General features: G+C 38.9%; 1 non-coding gene across 1 annotated transcript; it reads left to right on the top strand.

Annotated features, from left to right (window-relative positions):
• Positions 1–5,372: 5,372 nt before the first annotated feature.
• LOC141635295 (small nucleolar RNA R71) lies at positions 5,373–5,479 on the top strand. The gene has a single exon (XR_012539994.1). It is a non-coding gene; the product is annotated as a small nucleolar RNA R71 (small nucleolar RNA).
• The last annotated feature ends 710 nt before the right edge of the window (positions 5,480–6,189 follow it).

Genomic DNA, 6,189 nt, shown 5'->3' with positions numbered 1-6,189 from the left:
TAACCAAGCCTTTATCAAAGGCTAAGCATGATGGTCATGTCGTCGCAATGGGATTGAGGCGAGTACGAGATTTTCTTTAGATTATGGATATGTAATAATTGGATAGTGTATCTCTTATTATATATATGATAATCACATTCATTGTTTTCGCATTCGTTCTTTTATGAATCTTGTATTTAGTGCGACTAAATTTTAAATACCTTGTTTATCTGAATAAGTTGTGGAGACAATGTTGAACACTATTCAAGTGAATAAGATGAACATTGTATTTTTTCCCTAGTCACTTAATGAGGTGACGTCTCGGAGTGACTAGATTGTAAGTCGATTGATGGTTGTTCAACACCATAAGGTCATACGTGATGACTAGTCGATTACATAGGCAGAGTGTGTGACACTTTGCCGGACAGTGACCATTTAGAGAGTCCCTAAGTTCTATTATAGACGCCTGGTCGTGGCGGGGATCTCTAAGATATTCTAATGAGTCGATTCTTTTGACTGGAGACTATTATCTGAGCAAGTGCAGTGTCCGAGTGACTTAGGTTTTTGTCCTAGGCCGTGTCGTGAAAGGAGGCCAAAAGGGCATTTACTAGGTCATGGTGATCTGTATTGTGCAATAACATAGATAGGGCATACAGGAATTATCCACCCACGTTGGGTAAACTATATCTCAACGCCACTCGAGGAGTTAATGACTACAAATGCGTGGCCACGCTCGGAAGTAATCTGTGAGAGGTTTTTCCGGTCAGGTAGTCACACTCCCGATCGAGAAAACCACTCGCGATATGTTCATGTGAAAGTGCGACCTGAAAGACACCTTGCATTGAGTGGGAGATTAAAACAGACAAGAGAATTGGTAGCGCACACCTTGTATTGGACAAGTGGGAGATTGTTGGAGTTAGTGTCCTCCACAATAGTGCGTTTACATAATAAATCTCATTAAAGGAATATCATCAGATATTTAATTATTTGATCCTCGTTAGTTGATTAACGAAAATCGATAACGGCTCGCTGACTAGAGTTTGACGTTATTGTCGTGAGACGGCGGGGATCAACTGACCCCTTTCTGTCACACCTAAAGGAACGAACCCCAATTGACAACTAATTAATTGTATCAGATACAATTTATTTAGTCCCTTGATTTATAGACTAAAAGGTTAGTCGATTATTTTTAGAGAGACTTCGAGTTGCGAACTCGAGGTACGGGAGTTATTATTTAATTATGCGATAATTGAATAATAAATTTTGGGAGACGGGTTTTAGTTAATTAATTCTTAATTCACTAAAATTGTACTAATTGATTAATGTGATTAATATTAGTACGTAAATAATATGTGTAGCGGTACACATATATTTACGGAGTGATTTGAACGAATTAATTATGGAAGCATTTAAACATGAAACGATGTTTAAATAAAATTTACACGTATTTGTGCGACAAATATAAGAACCGATATGGACCCGTAAATGGGCAATTGGACCGTGTAAAATAGAGTATTGTGGATGATTAGAAACACAATCATTCACTTTACTTGTGATACTTCCATAAGTTATCTTATAATCATTTTTTGCATGTGATGTAAGATTGACACAAATAAGATAAAATATCACTCCACTCACCCTCTCACCTACCCGGCCCCCTTCCGCCATATAGACCAATTTTGTTCATTTTGCTACATGCTTGCTCACTTTATTTTGCATGTGAACAAAATTTATCTATCTTCTCTCTAAAATAAATATCATCTCTTACTATGATTGTTAGTATACAAAATATATTATTACTAAGATTGTTAGTAATATTAACATATTATCAAGGGTTAGTTTTACAAATATCTAGTTAGTATTTGTAAGATAATTTGTGGGTGTAGTTCTTGGGTGCTACTTGAAGGAGGCTTTCTTTTTGAAGGTTTTTTTAAGAGGATCATCCTTTTGTTTTAAGCTCAAAAACAATCAAGGTAGGAGAACTTGATTGTGCCCATATTACCATTATAATCTATGTAAGGAAACTGTTTTTCCTTAACTTTCTTTTTATGCTTTTATATTTGCATGCATGTTACATAGATCACCAAAATGATAAATTATGAGACAATTTAAGTTTTATTAGAGAGTCTAATATGGATCTATGATCTTCCATGCTCAACTTCCGGGACAGTGGTATTAACCTTTCCAATAGCACCAATGGTGTTCCTAGCATGCTCCCTTTGATGTTGAACCACTAGTATTGCCTTTGAAGCAAGAGCTTGTTGCCTCTTGGATAATGTTCGGGCTTAGGGTGCCTTTTTATTGCCTTTGGTACTTGCCATGATGTTCCTCCTTTCAAGTTGATATCAACAAACCCAGATTAAGCTTGAATGCTCCTTCCTTCTTCCAATTTCAATCGAATTTGCAATCAATTTGGGGTTTTCGGATTTCACCCTAACCCTAGAAATTTTGATTGAATTTAGTGGAGATTTTGATGTTGAGAGGTCCTATTGTTGATAAGGAGTGATTTAAATTTGTTTAGAGTAAGTTTGCACTAGATTATGGTGAATTTGGTTGATGAAATTGTGTTTTTGGATGAGATGATTGATGTTTGTAGTGAGGGAAAATGTGTGTTTGTGTTTGAAGAAGATGAAGAATTAAGGATAGAAAAATCCCGTGTTATGGTTAAGTAATAGGTCAGGACGGGCGTCATGTAGTGCAGGCGGGCAGATTTTTGGACAGTGCAAAAATTGCACTCTGGAGACGGGCAGCTTGAGCTTAGGACACCTGGGTTGAAGTCTTGGACGCTCGTCTCGATCTGGGGATGAGCATATTCCTTCCCAGCACACAATTTTAGATTTTGCCTTACTCCAATCCTCACGGGCTCAGGTCTGCTCGTGGGGATTCTTTTCCCGTGCCATTTTCTTCTTCAATTCTTATGGGTTGCACTACAAAGGCTTGGTTAGCGTAATAAATTACTTCCCCGCACTTGATCATCAAACACTACACATTCAAAACACATTAAAATCCTTCCCTCACTTGCTCTCTTGTTACACAAGTTAAACAACAAGGCATATAAAATGCATTGCAAAAATTAAATAATGTACAAGTTAAAAGAAATGCAAGTTAAGGGTTTAGAATATTTACAAATGGTGGTTTAGGGAGGAGTCCACCAAACTCTCCTTCTCTTGAGGGTGTCAAGGGGGTAAATCAAGGACGTTGTTGATGTTGATCAACGCCTTGGCACATTGTTGTCTTTATCCATGTAGTAATCCGAGTCAAAGAGGTGACAAGCGTCTACATTTCCTTGTTCTAGAGTCATAGCATTCCCAATGTATGGGTTAACAAGTCCTTCAAACTCGTCATCCCATAGACCACACACTTCCGTTGCTTCTTTCCCTATGTTTGGTGGATTATGAGTTGACAAGAGCAACTCCTCTTCCTTCTTAACATGGCCAATGAGGCCTCCATCTATACTTGTCATGGGTGAGCTTTGAAAACTCTCATTCTTGTTGTGAAAAATCCCATGCTCTCCGAATACAACCATTCAAACATCATCAATATCTTTCTTCTAATTGGGCGGCGTTTCTTTGCCCTTCTCTTTGAGATTTCCATCTTTCACTTGACTTTTTAATGGAGATTCCACCTTCTTCTTGTCACCTTCCCAAGTATAGTGATCAACCATAAAGCATGGCTCAAGCAAGTTGGGAGCTCTCATAGTTTTATCAAGATTAAAGGTGATTGTTTCATCACCAACTTCAAGTGTGTGCATCCCGTGCTTTACATCGATCACCGCTCTGGCGGTGTATAGGAACGGTCTTCCTAGAATGATTGGAATGTTGGAATCTTCCTCCATGTCAACAATAACAAAGTCCACCGGTATGAAAAACATTCCAACTCTCACGGGTACATCTTCCCATACCCCTAGTGGTTTTTTTGTTGTTCGGTCCGCTATTTGTAAGGTCATGTTTGTGCATTTGAGCTCTCCCACTCCTAGTATTTCACATACCGAATATGGCATGATACTAACACTTGCACCTAGATCGCATAGTGCCTTGTTGATTGTCGTTTCACCAATGGTACATGGAATGCAGAAGCTTCCCGGATCCTTGAGTTTAGATGGGGAATTCCCTTGAAAAATTGCACTACTAATCTTTGTGAAGGCGATGGTTTCCAACTTCCTTATGGACTTCTTCTTGGTAAGGATATCTTTCATGTATTTTGCATAGGCCGAAACATAGTGGATTAGCTCCGTGAATGGTATAAAAACCTCTAAGTTCTTCACAATCTCCATGAACTTTCCAAGTTGTTCATCAAGCTTGGGCTTGGCTTGGCTACTTGGGAATTAAAGTCTAATCACAATAGGCTCTCTCTCCACTTATTTGGCCTTCTCCTCATTTCTCTTTTTTGATGAGTCATTGGTAGTTAGCTCTACGACCTTAGGATTTCTTCTCAATGGTTCAATCACATCACTTTGCTTGACATTCTCCTCAACAATATTCTCTTCAATTGGCATCTTAGGTCCTTCATGTCTTACACCACTCCTCAAGTGGATGGCATTGATGGTCTCATGTCTTGTAGGAGGATTACCTTGAGGAGGTAATTGTCCTTTTTGTCTTTGAGAACTTGAAGAGGCCAATTGGGACAATTGAGTCTCCAATATCTTGGTATGAGCAAGGGTATTGTTGATTGTAGTGTCTTTGGCTTGGCTATCCCTTTGCATTTGAGCAAAGAAATCTTGTTGGCTCTTTTGCATTTGGAAGACCGCTTTTTGAACATCAAAAGCTTGGTCATTGGGTTCATTGTAAGAGGTTTGGTTTTGGTTAAAGTATGGTTTTTGAGTATGATTTCTCATTGGAATTGGGGTGTATGTGGGTTGAGGGTTTTCGACATTTTGGCTTTTGTATGAGAAGTTTGGGTGGAATTTGGTATTTTTATTGTAATAGTTGGAGTCAGGGGTGCCATTCTTGTATGCTTGGAAAGCATTCACTTGCTCACTTGTGCCCCTACATTCTTGTTGATCATGTCCCAAGGTTCCAAAATTCTCACACACTCCATTTGGGATAGAGGAAGTCGTCACCATGGCATTGACATGTTGTTTGGGTGATTGAGAAGCGTAATTGAGCTTGGCCATGGCTTTCTCAAATTTCAAGTTTATTGTGTCAATATGGGCACTTAGTTGGGCACCCAAATCGGCACTCAATTGTGTGCCGGAGTCAACTTCATGTCTCCCTCCCCTAGTAGTTTTTCTTGGCCTACTATATTGAGAGTTATAAACCGCCATCTCCTCTCTTTTTGCCCAAGTTTGGTTGTCATCAACCTCTGTGAATCTTCCATTAGAGCCCATGTTGAGCACATTCCTAGAATCTTCATACAATCCATTCCAAAATTGTTGAACAAGGAACCATTCACTTAGTCCATGATGAGGACAAGAGCGACATGTATCTTTGAATATTTCCCATGCTTCATATAAGGACTCTTCATCTCTTTGTTTGAACCTGGTGATTTAGGCTCTTAACATGTTAGTTTTCTCCGGAGGATAGAACTTCTTGTAAAAGGCAAGTGCTAACTTCTTCCATGAATCAATTCCAAGAGTGGCCTTGTCTAGGCTCTTTAACGATTGCTTTGCAACTCCGATCAAGGAAAAAGGAAACAATACCCATCGAATTTGGTCTTGAGTTACCCCGTTTGAGAAATTACATCACAATAGTAAAAAAAATCTCCATATGCAAATGAGGATTGACACGTCTGTCGTGTACCTGTCAAAAATAAACTAACTAAACTAACTATATAGCTAGGGAAGTCAGGTCGATCTCCACAGGGAGGCAAGATATTTGTAGTAGTCCGTCTATTTGGTCACAAATGGGGGGGGGGGTTGTTTGATTTGTTGTCTAAACTACGAGTTTTGAAGGAAAGAGAAATAAAGGCAAGAGCAATAAAAACAGAGAAATAATGATAAAACTATCAGATAGAGAGGGACATGTCAGGATTTCGGTTCACTACGGTAGTCCAGTGACTCAGCTGTAAATGACTCAGACGAATTAATGTAAGACGGATGTTGAAAGGTCCTTTCGGTCCACTTTCTATCCTAAAATACCACTAACTTAACTTTCATTCTCGTCAGGGTAGTCTACTGTTCATAGCAGGCCTATTTAGTCCAATCTTTCGATCTAGGATTAATTTTAGCCAGATTAAAGGTTAACTCAGAAGTGTGCACTCAACTAAGTCGAA

Source organism: Silene latifolia, chromosome Y (assembly GCF_048544455.1).
Source record: "Silene latifolia isolate original U9 population chromosome Y, ASM4854445v1, whole genome shotgun sequence".
Lineage (NCBI taxonomy): Eukaryota > Viridiplantae > Streptophyta > Magnoliopsida > Caryophyllales > Caryophyllaceae > Silene > Silene latifolia.
Note: the sequence above shows the minus strand (reverse complement) of the source record. Positions and strands in the feature narration are given on the sequence as shown.